The following is a 22,624-nucleotide window of genomic DNA, read 5'->3' as shown; positions in this document are numbered from 1 at the left end:
CGCTCTCGTTTTGCGGCACGTTTGGCAACATGTGGTGTATCGGACGCTCATTGATTCCGTCACGCTAACAGAGATCGGTGGCTTGTGACTCGAAATTGCTCGATGTCGGTCGAAGGAAAATCAACTGATCGCTAATCCGCTGTTTCGCAGCCGCCGGCTGCAAATGTGACTAGCTCCAGGAGCTGGAAACCCACTGCGTGGAAGAGAAGTTGGCATTTGTTTTCTGGCCGGTATATCACCCCTTACACGCCGTGTGTGAGAGAGAGATAATGTGTGTATGCATATATGATATTCTTGAAGTGAACTTTATACCCCCTGAAAGCAAAAACTTTCTGTGTCATCGCTAACAATACCATATTATAATATAGTACCCTTTAAACGTATCAAAGTGTGACAGATTGTAATAAACTAAGGATTTTAAGGTGCAAAATTATGCTCTGGAAAAGGAAAAAAAAAGATACTGAAAATGTTTTCAAAAAGGTGCAAGAAGATCCTGATAAAATGCCTTTATTCAGTGCTCTCTTTCTGCGCTTTCTATATAATGCGCGAGGACCGCATAGAGAACTGTGGTTCTGCCGAATAGGTTCTGTTGAAGTTTGTGTCTTCTCTCACTGGTTTTGCTACATTATCTTGAGCACTACTTGGGATGCAATGATTATATTATATAATTTTATAGCTCTCGTTCTGCTCTACAAAATGAGACTATAGGATTTTGTGTAGCTGCTCAAGAAGAGTGAAAATCATTTATTTTTCTGTACAGTTTTTAAGAAAACATGAAAGGAAAGGAAGGAAAAAGGTGCTAAATGTGTTAATCTCACGAAAAGTGCAAATAGGTGCAACAAAGTGTGTTCACTTTACTTGATTTTATGTCCTAAAATATATGTCTCAAACGACCGGTATCAAAACACCTACATTTAAAAACCGTTTCCTAGTAATAACTAGTAAGACTCACAAGATAGAACACTTGACTGAAAAATTGATTTCCCTTTCACTGTCTTCTTTCCATTTCGCGCATACCCTGACAGCCTAACAAGACTTGGGATTTGTACTCGACTCCGCCCCCCTCACCCCATCCCCCTCCCGAAGGAGAGAAGCGGCCACTCGCAGCTGGGGGTATTACATAAATCTTCATATGGAAAACTTCAGTCGTCAATACTTGAAAACACTTACAAGTAAAGAACTGGAAAATTTTATTCAGAACATGTGTTCTCTCTGGTCTTCGCCTGGAGACTGACCCAAATGTTAAGGTAATCTATTTATTGCTTCGGGGACCCCGCCGTGCATCTTCCGACCCCCTGGAAAAGCGGAGAAGGCGCCATCCATCCAAGTGAGAGCCATCTCCCACGCAAAGTGACATTTTATTTCCTGCTAAGAGATTTATGGCCGCTCGGAAAGACGTCTTGGCTGTGTTAAGGCGCGAATCTCTCTCTCTCTCTTTCCCTCCCCCTCTGTGTGTGTGTGTGTTTATATATATATATATATATATATATATATATATATATATATATATATATATATATATATATATATATAGCAAAGAAGGAGAAAGGAAACACTCACCAGACAGTGAAAAAAATATAATTTTTGCAGACTATCCAACTTCTGGTTTTCTGGTTCAGTCTTTTTTTCTTACACCGAAGATGCAGCGATAGTCCGCGAAAATTCTAATTTTTTCACTGTCTGGTGAGTGTTTCTTTTCTCCTTCTTTGCTTTTTATTTAGCCCTTTTGGCCCTCCTTCCATTTATCCATATATATTATTCATGCCTGTTATTCAATCTATCTTTCTCGCTTCGTCCTCCCTCCGTTCTCTCTGTGCGCGTGGTCCCTTTCCCTTGGCTAATCGCGACGATGAGGATGCGTGATGAGTAGATGAAATTGATGTAGGGACTCCTATAAAGGGTCACTAACGACCAAGCCTGGAGGACTCGAATCTGGAATCTTTAGTGGACAGAACGTGAGTCGTATGCTCAAAGTGGGATTGGAATTTGTCCCGCAATGTTCCTACATAAAGTGGCCTCTAACAATTCTAGAGATAGAGACGGAGGGTGGTGCTGATCACGTCACCTCCACTAAAGATGGAGGAAATGTGGAGCCCAAGCTTCACACCCTCTATGGAACAGTGCAATGGTGTACTTTAAGTTTTTCCTTTATGAACACACGCAGAGTAGGAAAATAGTCACGTGAAGAGAATGGCTAAAATACACGTAGCCAAAACAGTAGAGTGGAGTCCTCAAAATCGGATCGACCTGCAAACCGAATCGCCCTAAGGTTTACTGTCTCCAGCGCTGAACAAATCACGTGGTGATGCATTTTACCATTCTTACTGAGTGGCCACATACCTTGTGCACACCGTACCGGACGGGTACAGTGTTCACTCTGTATTCATTGTGACAAAGCGATTCGAAACATACCGTTGACGTGAGCCATTGTGTGTGTTTACTGCTGTGAAATATTTCTGCAGTACTTGGTTAAGCTCATAAGGTAAGCATTGTTGTAATAGGTGTTGATGTTTGTGTGTTATAAATAGGAGGAATACTACATAAATACGATGTCATTGACTTGTTCATGGCCATTGTTGCTGTTGCTCGTGTAAGCGGTACTTTGCAGTTCGTATACTAGTCCTTTAAATCGAATCATAAAAAGTAGTGCAAATCGGATCACCACACAATAGCACAATATGTAAACAGAATGTATGATTAGATGTTAGAGAACAGGAAAACACGGATATATAACACACAGACACACCCCCACACACACACACACAGTATTAATAACATATAAAAGATAGATCTATAACTAGTAAAGTCGGGAATAGAAATAATAGCATTAATGGAATTCATGAAAATAACAGTGTAACAATTTTGAGCACACTAAGGTATTGTTTTATTTTTACTTGCAGGGAATCATGGCAAGGAAAAAGAACAAACCACACTTCCCTAGACCTACAAAGCAGTGGTCTGAAGTTGCAATGGCTGAGGCAGTACGTGCATGCAAGGAGAAAGACCTGCCGCTCCGAAAGGCTGTTGGTTTGTACAGTGTCCCTTATACAACACTTCAACGACGAATTTCTTCAGAGGAAGTGAAGGGATCACGGGCATCCACCCACTCTGAGCAAAGAACAAGAAAAGGAGTTGGCGGATCGGTTAATTTATCTTTCTAAACGAGGTTTTGGGCTTACCAGAAAACAAGTGAGAAAAGTTGCTTTTGAATATGCGGAACTCAATAACTTAAAACATACGTTCAACAGGGAAAAATGTGTTGCAGGAAAGAACTGGTACTATGGTTTTATGAAGAGACATAACACTTTAAAACTGAAAAAACCTCAAGGGCTGTCAAAGGCTCGTGCCATGAGCTGTTCAGAAAAGGTAGTAGGAGACTTTTACGACTTTTGAAGTGACGTGTTGCAACAGCTTAACTTGACTTCAAATCCGCAATGTATCTACAATGTGGACGAAATAGACTGCCCTTTAAATAATGTACAATCAAAAATTGTAACAGAAGCAAGTACGTGCAAGTACTTACAAGCAAGATGTAGTGTACTTTTGTGTAGTGAAAGGTGTTAGTGAAAATTTGGACAAATATGTTTGTCACTACAGTTAAATTTCAGCTACCCTATGATCCGATTTCAAGGACACGTGATCCGGTTTGCAGGCAATTTTTACAAAAAATTATTGTGTAGTTCCTTTAGTATTCAATATGTAACTTTACTAACATGCAAATGTAAAAAACAGCGTTTCGGGAACATGTGTAGCAATGATGTACCTCTCGGATGCTGTTCAGTTCGTGTCGAAATAAATGACCACTTTCGATTTTATGTGTGTTTCATTTGAAAGTGATCCGATTTTTAGGACTCCACTCTATATGGTGTAAAAATACAGGGGACAAGACCAAAAGGAAAATATAGAAATATGATGGGTGATATAATGTGGAAGTAAGAGGCAAACATTAAAAGAAGTTCCCGTCGTACCAAATAAAAACAATGTAAATTTGAAAAAGATTCTCAGGTACAATATCTCACCGTCCTAAATCCACACTTTTGAGTGCCTGTTCTGAAAGGACACCGCACCCCTTACAACCCTCCTCGCGCTACAATGAACAAAAATTCAGTATGAATTCCTTCTTAGCGAGTAGAAGACAACGTATCTGCAGCTGCTGCCATCTACACGACGTTCGAGGAAGCTCTCTCCGTGCTGCATGGTCTTAAGTTTTTCCGTCTCCGTCGCAATACGTGTCGGACGCAGATGCTCCCCCGGTCAATTGCGGAATGAATTCTTTTTCCCCGGAATCCCTCCCCCTACGTTTCCGCAAACATGTACGTGCGAGTGGCGGTGAAAGGAAGAAGACGGGAAATCGATTTTGGCAGAACTTAAGCCCCTCCTGATCACCAAACCGTGTCACGTCCTTCGGTAACTGGTAAGGGTTAATCTGAGAGTGATGCTGGAATCAGCTGTTTGACGGTGGCGGGTATTTCGGAAGTTATCCAGACGAAGAGAGGAGGATTCTGTATCAATGCCATTGTCTTATCATTCCTGCTGCGAAGAGCTCTAAGCCTATTTATCTACTTCAAGTTTCAAAAGCGCAGACTCTGTGGGGAGCAGTGGAGCAAGGCACTATCAGCCCCCACAAATTGCATCCGGGAGTGGGTGGGGGGTAGAGAACACCTTTTGTCCCGTCCCAGTAAATACTATGAGTTAGTAAGTTTTATTTTAAATTCTGTGCATGTATGTATTTGTATGTGAGAGAGAGAGAGTGAGTGAGTGTGAGAGTTAGTGGGTAAGTGTGAGAGTTAGTGAGTGAGTGTGAAAGTTCTGATTGGTTGATTTGGTGTATTTTACTTCGCTTTTCTGCCACTTCTGGCTGTAGTGCGCTGTGCTAACCACTCCGCCACGGAAGTTGGCATATAACAACATAGAATGAAGGCATATAGCAGGGTGTGGAGGTAGGGCCCTACAGAATCACAATCACATCCATTTATGAAGGTGATGTGATCAGCACCATGTTTCTGCTACCCGTACCGTATTGTAATACAATTTATTACAATATTCATATTTTTATAGCAATAATAATAAAGCTGAAGAGTGATTCACAGCATAATATTATTTTAGTGGTTAGGCTGGTGTTGGATTCTGAGATCTAACTCTACGTTTACCAAACTGTTTTTGTAATGTTATACATTATCTGGAATCACAAATTGCAGTCCGAGAAAAAAGCCACCAATTGTTTTGCCTTTTTTATCGTGTTGTTTGTGTGTTCTGTATTGTATCTGAACAAATTAATGTTATTTACCTCGGTTGCCTAATCATATGTTGGGTGTTTAACGTCGCTTTTCTGTCACTTTTAGCTTATCTCGAGTACGAGGATGCGCGTTGACATGATGAAATTAGTGAAGGGACAATCACAATGAAAAAAGAAAGGACACCTATGCTCAGGCTGGGACTCCAACCCGGAAACTTCGATGGAGAGTTCGAAAATCGATCACTTAAGGTGCTCGCCACCCAGCCGGCGAGAAGAAATCATCATATCAAGGTTTGTTTGAAGTCCACTTTATGCACAAATAGGCTAATCGGGATATGACCTACAGTTCAAAGTGGGATCCGAAGCACCGTGCAATGTGCCTCCACCGGGTATCGAACCAAGAACCCCTTGATTACAAGGCGAGGATGTTACCACTACTACATCGGCGGGGGAAAGACATAGCGATGTAACAAGCTGCAACGCCATGCTGAGAGTCTCCGGTGCGAGTCCCGTTCTGGGTCCTTTCCGTTACTCGCTTTCCCGTGACACCGAGCTTCGGAACGGCGACCACAACGAGGCAGTCACTCAGGCAAAACAATCAAGCCACTTGAAGCTCAGTTGGCACAAACTGAGGGTACAATGGGACCAGACAGGAATTTGGCGGCAAGTAATTCTGGCTTAGTGTAATTGTTCCTCCTTTTTTTTATATATGCCTTCCTCCCTACCTCTACTCGTTGCTGGCTCCCTGGCTTCAATCCATGTCCTTTATCTATGCCAATCCTGTTGTCGGGTCGGGGTAAAATAAAAGCGAGAGAGAAGAATTTTCTTGGCTAGGCGAAAAACAGGAAAACTATGACAGTTTGTGCTTGTCTTGCGTTGAAGCGCTTTTGTTTTGTTTTCCTTGGATAAATGGCCTGTTGAAACGTGCTTCTGCAGATATTTTTCATGTTGGGTACGAAAAAGGACTGGGTTTCCTCTCATAGTAACATGTCGTCATGTAGATGTTTATTTCGTTATAAACTGCAAATAATGCAATAGCGCCTTTTATTGTTTTATTATTTTCTTGCATGAGCGTTTTATACAGCTGGTCATGTATTAAACATATATTTGGCTTCGTTTCCTGGCACAGCACATTAAAAAACTTTGCAATTTCTTGGATAGAGGAAAAGGTCTAAATATGGGCCCTCCTTTTTATTTTGTCATTTTCGGAGGAAAAAATTAATATATCAAGCACCTGCCTTTAAAATGCATATCTATGAAATATATACTTAAATGTAATAGCATGCTAAAGTATAGGTCGTCTCCATTTTTTTTTAAAAAAAAAAAAGAAAGCAATTTTCAAAATACGGTAAAACAATGTATTTCAAAATTGTGGTCTAAATATGGGCTACTAGTGGCAATATAACAAAAAGCAATTAAAATTTTTAAAAACAGTCATTTATCGCTCAAACATTATAAAATTCATATTTATGAATAACCTGTTGTTTTGAAAATCATGCAGAATGGGCAAACTCGAAATTAAGAAAAACATTAAAATATTTGGTGAAAATGTGATCTCAACATTAGACCTCATGTCATAGCCCATATTTAGACCATCACGCTATTTTTTTTCATCAATTTATTTTCGCTCTCTGTGGTACATACTCTATGTGATCAGAAGTATCCGGACACAAACCTGAAAATAAAGTACAAGTTTGGGCAACCCTCCATCGGGAACACTGGCAGTCAATACAGTGTTGGCCCACCCTTGATGACAGCGTTCACTCTCACAGGCATACTTTCAATCAGGTGCCGGAAGGTTTCCTGAGGAATGGCAGCCCATTCCTCGCAGAGCGCCAAAATGAGAAGAGGTATTGATGTGGATCGGTGTGGTCTAGCACGAAGTCGGCATTCCAAAACATCCCAGAGATGTTCTATGGGTTTCAAATCAGGACTCTGAACAGGCCAGTCCATTAGTGGGACGTTGTTGTCGTCAAACAACTCCCCCATAAGCCCTGCAGTATGGACGGGTGCTCGGTCGTGTTGAAAGACACAATGGTCATCCCCCAACTGGTCTTTTACGGTAGGCAGCATGAAAGATGTTAAAATGTCAATGTAAGCTTGTGCCGTGACAATGCCATGTAAAGCAACAAGGGGGCCAAGCCCCCTCCAGGAGAAACATGACCACACTGTAACCCCGCCACCTCCAAATTTTACTGTCGGCACTATACAGGCTGGTAGATGTCGTTCACCAGGCATTCGCCACATCCACACCCTAGCATCGGATCGCCACATTATATACTGTTATTCATCACTCCCCACAACGATTTTCCACTGTTCTATGGTCCAGTTTCGACGCTTCTTGCACCACACGAGGCGGCGTTTGGCATTTGTCTGTGTGTGTTTGACTTATGGGCAGCTGCTCGGCCATGGAAACCAAGTTGCCGCACCTTGCGCCAAACAGTAATAGTGCTTGGAGCAGATCCTGATGCAGTTCGGAATTCCTGTGTGATGGTGGCGATGGATGATTGACGATAATGCTCTACGACCCTCTTCAACACTCGATGGTCTCTGGAGGTCAACATGAGAGGTTGGCCTGCAAGCTTTTGGGTTGTACACATCCCTTCACTATAACATTGGAAACAGTGGACAGAGGGATGTTTAGGAGGGTGGAAATCTCACACACAGACTTCCTACACAAGTGGCACCCAACCAACTGACCACGTTGAAAGTCTGCAAGTTCCTCAGGCCATCCCATACTGCTGTCTCACACTGTCTGCAGACTACTGAGTTCCCTGACTATGTGTTCCACGTGGTAGATGGCAGTACTGTGTCGCCCTCTATGATAAACACACGTTTCGCGGTGTGTCCGGATACTTTTGATCACATAGAGTATTTCACAAATAAATCATGGCATTATAAAAGCCCACATTTGTTTTGTGTACCGCTAATATCATAACCTATACAAAGCAGATGAGAATTCAGAAAACGCTGAGTTAAAACATACCTGCAAAAAGTTTTCGGAGGCCGCAATTCTATAATAGCGTCCAAGGCCGAAACTAACCACCACTTTCTCTTGCGAATTGGCGCCACAACCTTTGTCCTTGACAGATAACCAGTTCCCATAGCCTCTGCCAGGCTGCAAGATCCGGGAGCGCTGATAACTCCAAAATCCATATTTAAACCTTCGCCCATATTTAGACCTTCTCCTCTAGTAATTCCTAAGTTATCTGCCATTAGGATACAAAGGTGACAATCTGCAGTTTGGAATAAAAGCACGATATAGGAGATAAATGTAATTGATTGATTTGCTTTCCTTACTTCGTATTTCTGCCACTTTTGGCTAACCACGACGATGAGGATGAGTGATAATATGGTAAAATTGATGAAGGGACACTCTCACACGGAACACCCATACCCGGACCGGGAATCGAACCTGGGACCCGCGCTGTGCTTACCACTCTGCTCGTTATCAAATCGTTCCATGTATATGTGCCTACATTTTATACACCAATTAATGTTTGATTTGTGATTCCAGGCGCCAGAGACTCGCTAGTATGCAAAATGCAGTCCAGGATGCACTGCGTGGAAGAGAGATTGACATTTGTGTGTCTTAACAAAGGGTCGACCCTTACGCTCCAAATGAATAGGTTTGTCTGAGTTGGTTTGAGTTTTTGTTTTACGAGCTCGTAAGTTCACTTCATGCGCATTAAAGCTAATCGGGACTGGACCTACAGTTTAAAGTTGGATCCGAATCACCATGTGCCACCACCAGATATCGAACCCGAAATAAGTGTAAGGATCGAAAGGGGAGAGAGAATACAGCAGATAAAACAAAATGGAAGAGAAAAGAAGATGAAAGAATTAATCGACAAGATGGAGAACAAGAAAGACGAAATGCATTGGGAAGGCAAGCGACTCCTTGATTCTCACTGTGGACCACTACGATGCATTATTTTTGCCAATATACAGTCACGGACACTTCTGGGTTACGACGAGTCCATTGAAAGTCAATAGGGTTGTTACACCCGAGAAGTGTCCGTGACTGTACCGTTTATAAATAATAATAATTCGAATATACCACTTGCAAATTGCTCCTTTGGGTTTTGGCCTGGTTTCTAGGGTTTTGGAAGCACTGTCTATAATAGTGTACGGGCATTTCCTCTATACCACCATTGGCAAATCCAATGCTATCAAAGACAGACACAAGAGTAAAGTGTTCACAACAATCAAGAAACCGTACCACAAGAGAGACACAGATAACTTAGCAAATTGTTACCGCGTAGTCGATTCTTTACCTTAACGCCAATCAACTCGCCTTTGAAAGTAGTTAATTGAATGTTTCAGAAATTGTGTTTTGCCCTGCTATGTTCGTTTAGCGGAGCGTAGTACCGTAGGGCGAAGATCGCGCTGGGATAAAGGATACGAGGGAAGACACGGCGTGGAGAAATCTGTCAGAACCAAGACGTCGGCTAAAATTAAGTTTCCATCTCAAGAACGGGATTCGTGCTGACGGGGTAATTGTCTCTTGTATGCAAAACATGTTATCGTTTCGACTCGCGGCATTTCCTGGAGGGAAACTGGGAGATTTCAAACCTTTGAGGGCTTGCTTGCCTTTAGGAATAGTGTGTAGACGAAACGAGAATCTGCACAGAGATTTGTCTCGTTCTCGTTTCAACGCTACGAATAGGGCAAATGAGGTTATGACCTCCTCGAACTATGATTTTTTCTAATGTAAGCGTATATAAAAAAACCTACCAACATAACTGATGATTTTTCATATTTTCCAAGAATTTCAACTGTGTCCTAACACAAATGAATGGGTTGTTAGTGGAGAGAGGCGGGCTCAAGAAGCCTGCAGTCGGTAATATTTGGTAATTTTAGTTTTATAACCATTGTTGCAAGGTTCCCAGACGTCGAGATAGTATATTCTTTTTAATCTCTGTCCCGACTTTCTTCAAACTATACTCGTGATGCGTAAATATCAGAGATTTATTTTCTGTTGTTTTCGTTAACTTATTTTCTGTTGTTTTCGTTAACTTACATTTAGACGTGTTCTTCATTATACGAAACGTTGCTAATTATGTATGTATGTTTGTGGTATCAGTATGATGTGTATATATGTAGTATCTTATTACTATGTATATGTATCTGTATGAATGACATTCCATGTAAGCTTTCCTGTAAGTAGAGAATTGTTTGTTGGAGGTAAATTAATAAATAGGCCAAATACCCCTTTAAAGCCTCATTAGATTATATACATTAAAATATAGAACACTAGTAACATATATATAATATATATAATAAGTATTTTCATGTTCATTATGCTTGTTTACTTTTCGCCTTACATGTTGCCAACTCTTAACGATAATTTGTCCTTTCTTGCATATTAAGAACATTTGTTTTTACACATAAAATTAATATTAATTTGTATTATTCTTAACCATATCACACCAAGCACAATTGTGTCAATTAATTTGTGTATCCTTGTGTATTTGTTTTCAATCTTTTTATTATTATTATTATTTTTAGTGTGTAGACGAGCCTTTGTTCTCAATTTTGTATTTGTTCTTTTTGTGTCTTCTTTATCTTTATCTCTTTCTTCTTTGTTTGTTATTGTACAAACATTTAGTAGGTAGAATGTATTTAGTATGTACAGTATATGTATCCATCGGGGTTAGAACAGCCGCAGGCTGAACTTGGCCCTTTAATAAAGGAAAATTGAATTGAATTGAATTGAAATAATATTAACAGTGCCTTACATTTTATCATTTAAGCAATAAACTACGAAATATGTAAGTAGTTGCGTCTAAATTTCATTTCAGTATTTTAGTTACCCCAATCATCGCAACAGACTGAGTTTCTAGTGTTTTTTTTGAAAATCTGGACCACCAACCTCTCTTTCTCTCTCTCGTCGTTCCCGAAACCCATTTTCACTTAATTTGTTGCTCTCTGTCCACCCCTAGTAATATGTACACTGTTCGTGACCTCAAAGTTAGAAAGAGTTTTACTGAATTCTGGCCGCTCATGTCCACGGCTGGGCTCAAATACTTGCGGTATTTTGGCTACTGTGTCTGGCCAAGCGATAGTAAAAATAGTCCAACCCGGCCGGGATCTCTCTATCTTTTCCTCTCTCTCTCTCTCGCTCTCCTCTCTCTCTTTCTCTCTCTCTCTCTCTCTGCCTGTGTCATACACAGACTACTCTCTCTCTCTATTATCTCAGTTGCCATCACAATGAGAATTGAGTACCCCCTCCCCCCTTAGGGCCTTGCGTCCACCTTTCATCGTGGCATTCCAAGGGGAACAGCTCGTGAGCATTTTCGCTTCATCTCTCATTCAGAGGGGGTTGAGAGATAAGGTCCAAATTGACCATCTTAACCCTTGGCAGGTGGACCCCGAGTTCGGCGACAAATCATGATAATAGTGGCTACTTCATGCCAATCTCTTAATAGAACGGAGGTGACCAGAACGAATACCAACGGACATTTACCAAGGAGATATATAGAACACTCTAAGTACAGTTCCGTAGGGGAGGCGGCAGATCCAAAAATATGGAAAAAGGAGATCCGAGATGCTGCTGTTGGAGTATTATATGTGGCCACAAATGTTATGGTAATATTACAGCTACACCTACAATTGTAGAGTTGCAATATTATGGTAGAAAGTAACGGAAAAATTCAACTCACGGATAGACCCCTTCCTCCGTGACAAACAGCAACACAGTCGCTTACAGACAAAGGCTGTCACACGGTACACAGCTTGGTGTTTATTGTTTACATTCATACATTCATTTCTCAGAAGTATTCGAATAGTACTGAATTCCGCTAATTAACAGTGTTTTCAAATTTCCTTATACCAGCGCCACTGAATAGTGACGATTCATCTATCTTTAGAAAATAATATATATTTGTAAACTAAATGAAAAGTACTAGCAATAAATCTTAAAATGAATATGTCTGAATGTGGATTGATCAAAAAAGGGATATTTTCGCATCACGACTGCAGTTCGAAAAAAGTCGCGAAAAATCTTAATCAATGTTTAGAAAAACTAAAATTACTGAATATTGGAGACTTCTGAAGCCTGCATCTCTCCACAAACAAGCCATTTAATTATGCAAGGACAAGATCGTCAATGTTATTTTCGTAAGCTTTTACAGGATCGCATTAAAATATTTCATAGTTCAAGGGGAGCCATGGCCCCGTGCCCTTCTCCCTTGAGTACAGGCCACATCCGCAGCCCAAGGTTTAAGTGGCCCTCAAGTCGTGACGGTAACACCGAGGTACAGAGTGGTTTCGTACCACAGTCATTAAAGAACTTTTATTATAACCATTGTTATGATTTGTAATAGTCAAAAGATATGATACGGAAGAAACTGTGCACTGTTCATGTTAATAACAAAAACCATGCTGTAAGACTACGTTGTCTCGGAGCATAATAATTCACAATATAGTGGCGCCTCGCATAACGAACGCTTCGCACAACAAACGTCCCGCATTACGAACCGCACGTGATATCGTCACGGGCTTCATTATCTTGCACGAGCAAGCTAGTGGGGTACTGTACTTTAGACACAAGCAGCGACCTGGCTACAATTAATGTAAAAATCGATTGTTATAAATGCGCTAAAAGAAAGACTGGCCAGAGCGTAGAAAACAGAAATAACAATAAACTGAGACTCTGTACATACATAGGGCTATTGTAGTACACGTACTGTCTTTCTATACTTATAAGTGAGTAAATGCCTAGCATTTCTAACATCTGTGATGTTTTTTATATTCCCTGCAATTGTTTTTTGCGATGTTTCGCGATTCTGGACCGGGCTCGGGTTACTGACTAAAATTATTCCCGTAGTAACCTAATTCCCCATGTTCCATCAACAAAACAGCAAGAAATAATGGTTCGCGTGTAAATGAGAGAAGAAGTAATCTCTTCAAATGCAATGTTAAATGAGGAGAGGAGTAACATTAATATTACAAATTGCTCATGTTTGGGAGAAGACTAAACAATTTATGTTGCTTAATCTAATACATTTCTACTCAGCGTGCTTCACAACAAACCTCAAGGAGGGGGGTTTGTAGCGGTATCAGTGACACTTGCATTATGCAAATCGCGACATACGCATGGAGTTTATTAATCCGGTTGCATTGTTCCGGGTTTGTATAGCGCAGTACACAACACATGCGCTGTTGGTTGCATTCTTGTTTCAGTTGGGTGAATTGAAATTTCTTTTGTTATTCATATTTTTTTAGACTTCACTGGCAAATGATGCGAATGTTGTTGAGCAGTCCTGTGTAGAAATGACTGCAGTTTTCGAGTTGGCTCATCTACATCTCAGGAAGGCGCATAGGCGTCTTGAAGGATGAATGGGGTTAGTAGTCTCTAAAACAGAATCCCTGTACATTGCACCAAGCTATGAAGGCATGCTTCTTAAAAACGAAACAAAAATGTAGCTATATTTGAGGTAAAAGTGCATTCGTTTATATAATATTTCTTATTTGCATCCTTGTCAGGAGGGGTACATACAGACCACATTCCTGCATAAAATAGTCAATGGCAACCTCAGAAAATTTACTTTCGAGTGCTGTCTCGCACAACAAGAAACACTCAACTTCTTGCTTCTCAGAAGCTAAGATTATGTCCCCTGTTCTACAGGCTGCCCAGCCAATACAACAATTTAAAAAACCGAGCAGACATTTTTGAAAATCAAACACGTATAGAAGTCTGTTCAGTAAAAATATGTAAATCACTTTAACACATGTAATTTTAGTTTATGTTGTTAGTACATTCCAATGTAAAATGGCTAACAATGAATTTGAAATCTTCTGTTAAATAAATAAATGCATCAAATCTATTTGATGAACCAGAATCGTATCGACTGATGCACTAAAGTGTTTTCTTCTTACTTAGCCTTTGCCAAGAATCAGGTTTACAGTGTGACGCATATTTATATATAGTACAGGTAACGTTCAAGTTCATCAAACGATGCATTTCTTTCTATGTCGATCTGTATTTTAATGCGTCAATATTTGCGTTTTTTGATGCACCTTCCTGTATCTTTCTCGATGATGAGCTTAAACATTTGGCCTGAGATACAGACTTTATACAATTTTTGATTAAACTGATGCATATATTTTCTGTGTGTACGTTGGTCGATCTTGAAGGGGGAGCGTGCTCCCATGCCCCCTATCCAGCACCATCATTGTTGAGTGTAGAGTAAAGGTGCATAAAATCTCGAAGTCACTGGAGCTCATCCCTGCTCATATAAATTGTCTATCTTATTTTTCGTCTTTAAATATTTGGTGAGTTGAAACCTCTTGCAAAAAAACACTTTAAATTGAAATAAGGATCAGGAGAACCTTGTCGTTGTAGGAAACTTAATGAAGAAGGCGTTGAAATTCATGAAACTTACAGCCTAAAAAAACTCGTTTTTAAGCCTTTATCTTCACCAAAATGAATATAAATATTAAGAATTTTAGGATTGGTTTTAATAATTTATTAACAAAGTCAGTCTGCTTCTGACTGACTTACAAGGGTGTAAATCATGCCTAGCGTAACTCCGCCAAATTTACTCACCACCTATTAAAAACATATTACGTACTCAAATTCCTCTCGCTCAGAAACAAAAATACTTAAATACGGTAGCAAGAAGCTGTAAACATCATCAAAATTTTATTCAATGTGCTTTTAAAAAGCATATTTTTTTTAAAAAAAAAAAAGAAGTTCATACCACCTATATTTTCTACCAAAGGTCAATAATCTTTAGTTAATTTTATATTTTTTGGAAATAGAAACTGAACTCAGCTAAATGAAAATAACGATTGCCACCTTTGGATGAAAGTTATAAACTGCCTAAGTGTTGACATATCTACTGATTTCTTTTCCTTTATATAGTTTTGTTTAGTAGTATGCTGTTAAATAGGAAATTCTTCCCCTTACATTTGTTTTATCAAATACACTAATATGCTGTAGGTTATGTTTACTCCAAAATTTGGTGGGAGAAATTAGGAAACTAGAATCTTTGTTCCAATTTTTAGAATAGCTATCGTTATTGATATTTTAGAATAATAGAACAATAAATCAAATTAAATGTTTATTTATTTATTTTTATTTAATTGCTTTTCATATTATTTTGAATAATTGTAACCAGTAATTACACTGTAACATTTAAAATTGTATTTTTACAAAATAATTCCCCTTCCCCCCTTTGTGACTCCCAACTCATTCCCAATCCATTGTTTCGAGAGTGCGAAAATTTTCGAAAAATGCCACACTCTGTGGGTGTAATCGAAATAGGCCCCACTAACATTGATTGCCTCCTCCTTAAAAAAAGATCTATGGTACGCCACTACCTCGCCGAGCTTGAAACCGCTGATCTCACTTGCTTCGATGGGGCAAATCTCGACGTTTGAACAAGCCCGACGCATTGTGGGCGTTATTCTCATTTAGCTAATTGTTTCCAGCCCACCGCACGGACGGTGGTTTTCCGAATAAGCTTAAAGATTGGTGTCCGCGTTAATTGCGAAGCTACATCTCATATCCTCGCCTCCATCTCTTCGCACCGTAGCATCACAAACCATTTAACCATCCACCTCTTCCCTTTTTTATCATTTCCCTCTCTTGCCACCGTGTATTAAAATATGCGCTAAAGCGGTGGAGATATTTCCACAGAGAGAACCCACTGGAGACAAAAAGTTGGCTGAGGTCCAGCGGGGGAACGCTCTGGAAAGCTGGAGAACAAAGTAGCAACGCACTGCGCATCGCTTTACCATTGATCAAGTGGTCGGACCGCAGCCTGCTTGTGCGACCATGTGTTCAGGAAAGGATGAAACTCAGGGAAAATCAGTGTGACAACTGGTTCACCGAAAATGTTTTCTTGCCTTGCCTCTATTTAGATGCAAATTTAGCCCAGTGGAGTGCATTAATCAAATTAGCACTCGTTTATTAAACACAATAACGGTGCATAATACTTATCCGAAAAAAAAAACGTAATAAAAGGTATTCGCAAAACATGCATTGTAACTATGTACAATATCCTGTATCTCAGGAAAAGTATACTTTTCAACCCTCACAGTTTCATTTATCGTTACTTGAAAGGTTCAGTCTTAAAGTTTAAAGTACCGTTTTAAAATTTCCGTGAATCATTTTAAAGCTTTACCACATGTATCCTGAATTGTTCAACAAGAGAAACTCAGATATAATACAACGAAACAGTGTAATTTGCTAATGACTATATATATGACTATAAAACTTCCATATCAGGAGGCGAAGGCCACTAATCAAATTACCTCAATTCGCAATTGTAAGCGAAAATAGTTCTCTATCTCAGGTATTCATCATGACCAATGACAATGTTTACTTCTATTGTCTTCCCGCCAAATTATTTGCACATGCGCGAGTCAAGCAAACAATCAGCTTCAGATACCCGTTGCTGAGGTGTAACGTGATTTGTCTATCCGTTGGCGCGCTTTCCGGTGAAGTGAGAATTTGGCGGGAACAGACAAATTACACCGCACTGGCTGTAACGTTTGAGCGGGAGTCATTCCGGTAACTCACTTATCGAAATAGCGCCTGAGAAAATTCAATGTCTAAATAACCATTTAAAACAGAGAAATCAGTGCAGAAATTGAAAATGTGTGTGCTTCATCATCAATATTGCATTGCATTGCTTTTAAATGCATGTAAATATTTCACTTACCTTTCTTAATTGGTACGGCAGTCAACAAGAAGGAGTAACCTTTTTAGAACACATCACTTTTCATCCTAAGACTAACACCACCATCAGCTCCATCTATGGTGCAACTTCGGTTGTTGCCTAATAGTCCTGAAACGATAATATGAAACCAAATAAAATTAAGGATTTAAGCAAGTCATTTTTCCCCCCGGGGGACAAACGAAACTTATCTCTCCCATAATAGTGCTGCCCCCTCATAAAACACTCCTACAGTTTGAACTTGCCCTGTAACGCCCTCATAATAATCAACATGAATTATTGTGACTGAAATAAAATCATATGTGTGAAATATATATTTTAGGTTCATATTCATTTGTAAGAGAAAACAATATCCTTAGTAAACTATGTTTGTTGTAAGAAAATTCTCATCTTGTTGTTGCAACAAAAAAACTCGGGTTCACCCGGAAAACTTTGGATTTTTTAAAAGGATAATATAGTTCTAAATCTCAGTGTATTTCACTCTGACCTGCATGAGCAACAATTCTAGACTGTTCGGGATAAAGCACTTAAGTAAAAAAAAATATACAGTTTACATCAGACAGATATTTATGTTTATTCTTTTAACAGCAAACATTACAGACATGATCATCTCTGTTTAGATTGCACATGACCAATATAAAATTATACTTATAATAACATTTTCTTTAATTAATTTAATTAATTAGATGAAAGCAACAGAAAATTGCAGTTTGTGAGTTGTGTGTCTATTCCCGAACACCCTGGATTTAATCTAAATAACTTTGAAGGTTTAATGTTGCAGTTGGCAATACTGTAACGAGTCGTACAGTGTTGGTCGCTGCAGAACGCAATTTTGGCAAAAGTTCAGCAATATGTCAAGCGTATTGGGAAACTGAAAAGTGATCTACAAGCTTTGCAATCCGGGACGTCATGTTACAGGTTCGAAAGGGAGGAAGTACTAGCTTGTAGGAGAGATCAGTTACCTTTCTCTCCCCTTCCTCTCATCGTCAAAGAGTGAATGGATGGCTGGGCCGAGTTGGCGATGAATTGACAAGTGGAAATTACGAACGAGGCACGACTCAGCAGGGTGAATGATGGGCAAAAAAAGGGGCACGTCAGAAATTGCGTTTTGGCGTTCATTCTCTTTATAACAAATCCCATTTAAAGAAAACGAGTCGCTCTGCGATATCCTAATGCTGAGATTGGGTATAATTAGTGTGGTGTTTGAAAATTCTTCAATGTGGAGGAGAATCAGTGCCTTTCGAAGCATTGGGATAATATGGAGCTACCTATAGCATCCCTATGGGCGTCGGGGGGGAGGGGGGTGTTCGAACGGGTCCGTCGACTCCCCCTTTGAAATTAGCATCGTTCATTTCAAGTTACAAAAAAGCAGAAAGCTTGTTATTTAATTGTTAATAACATAAATAAAATAAATAAATCGGAGGGGGACACATGGGTCAGATCCCCGCGTCAATTTGTCTTCATCTTGACATTTGAGGGGAGGGGGTTGCCCCCTAAAACCGTTTGTTTTTTTTAGCTGAAACACAAAAACACGTATTTCTTCCTTTGGGCCCTCTCTATACACCTGCCAAGTTTCATGGAAATCGGAGGGGACACTTAGATACCTCCCTTGTCAGTACAAGACTGGGTGCTTCGCTCGATCCAGTCGACCTTCGTGGCGGAGTGATATGCACAGCGCACTACGACACCAGGGGTCCCGGGTTCAAATTCCTGCCTGGGCATGGATGTTCTATGTGAGTGTCCCTTCAACAATGTAATCATATCGTCACTCATTCTCATCTTCGCGATCAGCCAACAGTGGCAGAAAAGCGACGCTATGTAACAAAAATCATATCAAATCAAGTTTCGTTCGTTTCGTCACTTAATCAAGATTCATCCCTATTGTCGCGATTAACATGTCGAGATAGAAAACCGAAGTTAAACAAGCAAATACAAAAAATCGCACATACAGACATGTAGAGAAACATAGCACGTATATGCATCCATAGAGTGTATTTAAAAATACATTTCCTGGCCAGGCCTCGAAATCACAACTTTCACCCCCACAAGTAACAATCTTATATATATAGGAAAAATACTGTCTTTGCCCCCCCCCCCCCGCCTCTGGTTTTGGAACTCAATCGCCGCCACTGACTATGGCAATAGGGAAAAAGCAATGCTGGAACACTAAGCATAACGGTAAATCGTGTGGAAAAAATACTACTGATGATAACGATAGGAATAAAAGTAAAATAAGAACATGGAATGCACTGAGAATTTCGCACATGAATTTTATTCTCACTCCATGGAGAAATCCTTGTTCCTTCGTTTCGCAGAATATTCTGGGTTGTGTATGTTTTCCTTCTTATCTTCAGAAACATTGACCGCATTTCGCAACTGCGCTAAAACAAAACATACAACTTCCAAACATGGGTGAATTGTAAGAACCGGGTCTTCTTTGATAACTCAAGCTTAGAACAAATCTACCCTTAAGGTAAAATGAAGAGAGATCTCCCCATTCTCCACCTTCACGTTTAAATTAAGCCAGAAACTTTCCTGACCTCTCCAACTATCAACAAATCTTCACGAATATTAGTTGGGAAAGAGATTTAATAAAACCTCTCTTTCCCCAAAGAACTTTGTTAGTGTGCCAAAAGTTGAAACAAAACAGAACTTGTGAAAGTTTTTTTTATGGAACGGTTATCATCACCTGCTTTCATGCCAAGTAAAACAACGCCTTTCATGGTGGCATGGTATAGATAATTCCACGTTTTCAATGCAATTTTAGTAGCCAACCATTGCATACCACACTGTAAATTTGGTTGTAAAATAATCAGAACCCTTATCCAGCGAAACGACATTTTACCAGTTCTTGAAAGTGGATTCAGGAGACTCATCGGGGGAAGGAAGTTATCAGACTTGAGTCCCTTCGAAAATATATAATGATTTTCATAACTTACAAATTCTAATTTTGTAAATACGACACTTACATAAAAAAGTATCCAAGCTCCGAAGTGTCACATAGTCTAGAAATCTACATTTAAAGTATTTTTCCTACGCTATTTCATAGATATACTGTACTAGCGCCAAGATATCTGAAATCTTGGAAAATATTCTAACTCTTTCTTTCATCGGCGATGTTCACTCTGGCGCTGTGAAAGAAACGGCCTTACCACCCTGGTGACTTAATTAAATTGGATTTGATTGATTTGGTGTTTTAAGTCAACTTTATGCACAGTAAGGCTAATCGGGACTGGACCTAGAGTTTAAAGTTCGAAAAAATATGTGCCTCCATCGGGAATCGAACCCGGGACCCCTTGATTACAAGGCTACGAAGATACCACTGCGCCATCGGGGAACACTTGACTTCATTAAACAGAGACACTAGCGACACTGTTTCCATGCCAGGGTTTCAAATACGGTGGTGGATCTTTACTATCATATGCAATGAAGTATGAACTATTGCTGTAGAAAATGCGTTTTAAATTGTATGAGAAGTAAACAATATGCATATAAACAAAAGGCATATTAATATCCAAACTTGTCTAACAAATTAGAAAATTTCCTGCCTCTATCACTTTCTTCATTAGTAAATCCGATTTCCGGTAAATTTCTAGTATCGGACAAACGGCTCAAATTTGCTAGTTGATTTAATTTGAATATTCGTACTTACATATTCTGCATTAAGAAACATTGCTGAAGGTGGCATTTCGATTATTTCACGGAAATAAGCTCTATTTGCGACATATCGAGTAAGTTTTCTTAGTTTCTTTTTGCCTTCGGTAACACGCAAAATGGAGGTCACAGTTTCACTATCGTACTCGGCATGCAGTGTTTCCACCCCACTGCACCCAAAAATACCTACGTAGCCCCACAAACCATTGACGCATAGCCCCACGAACCATTCATACATAGCCCCACGAAACATGTCCGGTAAGGTTAGGTTAGGTAGGGTCACGTAAAGGTTACAATATTTAAAAATTTGTTTCGAAAAAAAATATGCGTAGCCCCACGAACCATTGACACATAGCCCCACAAACCATTGACATATAGCCCCACAAACCATTTGCAGAAACATGCCTTCTTCAGTTACAAAAACACGTGCTTGGAAACACTGACATGGATTACGTCATCACACACAGACTACATCCACCTGGAAGTAAATGGATGCAAGAGCTTTCGTGCATCGGTCACACATTTAAATCGAAAAATAGATGATTTACCGGTAAAATTCAATGAACGATGCGAGAAAACACTTCCCCGAACTTCCACAAGTATAAAGAAACTGCATTCGGTAAGTAATTTCTCCTGTAAATTTGAAGAAATCCGTTTGTCCGATACGAGAAATTTACCATGATTTCCTTAAATTAATAAGATATTCACGATCAATGAGAACATTGATATTATTTTATACTTTAACGATAGCAACACTCGTTATTTTATACGTAGCTAATATCTGTACAAAATATTAGATTTCACATTTTAAAGTTACAGATATACTCCTTCACTTCCCACTGTAAGCTATGAGCTAGATCTCTTAAGATAAATCACAAAATGGTTACACCAAACTTGTGCAACAACTTCTGATCGATTTTGATTAGGTTGCATATTTCAGAAATACATCGAATACGACATTTACGGAGAGGCGAACGAAAGGAATACTACTTGTCTCTAATTGTACGTACGTGGTGTTTTATGTAGTAACTGTACAGAATGTAAATTAACATGATCAAAGTTAAATATGCTTAATGGTGCAATTGTTATGTAATACAAGTACAATAAAAAGTTATTCTTGCAGTTTGTAACAACTAATTGTACACAAAGCTCAATGCTCACACAGGTTATTATCTTACCTGGAATCTACACTTAAATTTCATATCAGACAATCGTTTTAGTTTTATAGGTTACGGTCTCGAAAGAAGAGTTTAGGCTGGTACTTTTCCATTGATTTATTTATCTTGAACTGCTTTCTGTCACTTCGCGCCACGGTTAATATACCTGCACTTACACAAAGCTTTTACGTTTAGTTCCCACGCCGTGAATTTATGTGACCTCATGATCACAATGCATCACAACAACAAAAACAAAAAACAACTAAATGCTGTCTAAACACGATTCATTTTTCCGCTACTATAAGCATTAAATATTATATAATTCTCATAACCTTGTTAAATATCATTGATTCACAGTCGCATGCAGTGTAGCCAGATGCGATTTATGTTTTAATTCTATTCTAATCAATTCATAACACTAAAATGGCGGGATCGAAATAACTTCCCTCGAACTTAAAAAAAGTTTAAATTACCTATCTTCTTGCTCTTACTGTGTTTTATAAATTGAATCATGATTATGCCCAAAGAAAATAGTTTTATAAGAATACATTTCAGGTTTAAATTCTTAAGCTACGAATATTTAAATATTACATCAGACTGTTTAAACATTTTATCCTTGAATTCACTTACGCATACTGGACTATGTAGGGGGAAACGACAATATATTTAGTCACTCTTTTTATATATAAATTTATTAGTGCTTCTTAGCTTCTTGTCATACGTCCAACATTGTAGCAAGATTTTGAATTTTGGAAGAGAAGATATAACGGTAAAGGAAGGTCATAATTTACCTATTTTGGCAGTCAGTTATATCTTCGTGTCTTTTAATGCATACAATGTTGAATTGTTTCCAGGAAAGTTGAGACAACGACATATAACTCTGATTC

General features: G+C 39.2%; 1 protein-coding gene across 1 annotated transcript in view; it reads right to left on the bottom strand.

The window, feature by feature from the left end:
* Calx (sodium/calcium exchanger 3) overlaps window positions 1-21,952 on the bottom strand; it is a 647,992-nt gene extending 626,040 nt beyond the window's left edge. The window contains exons 1-2 of the mRNA XM_083137851.1: window positions 21,759-21,952; window positions 16,912-17,037 (exon numbers count right to left, since the gene is read on the bottom strand). The gene's annotated coding sequence lies outside the window, so the exon portion shown is untranslated. The remainder of the gene's footprint in view (window positions 1-16,911; window positions 17,038-21,758) is intronic.
* Window positions 21,953-22,624: the final 672 nt, after the last annotated feature.

This window comes from Lepisma saccharinum, chromosome 16, assembly GCF_977018435.1.
Source record: "Lepisma saccharinum chromosome 16, izLepSacc3.1, whole genome shotgun sequence".
In the NCBI taxonomy this organism is placed as follows: Eukaryota; Metazoa; Arthropoda; class Insecta; order Zygentoma; family Lepismatidae; genus Lepisma; species Lepisma saccharinum.
Note: the sequence above shows the minus strand (reverse complement) of the source record. Positions and strands in the feature narration are given on the sequence as shown.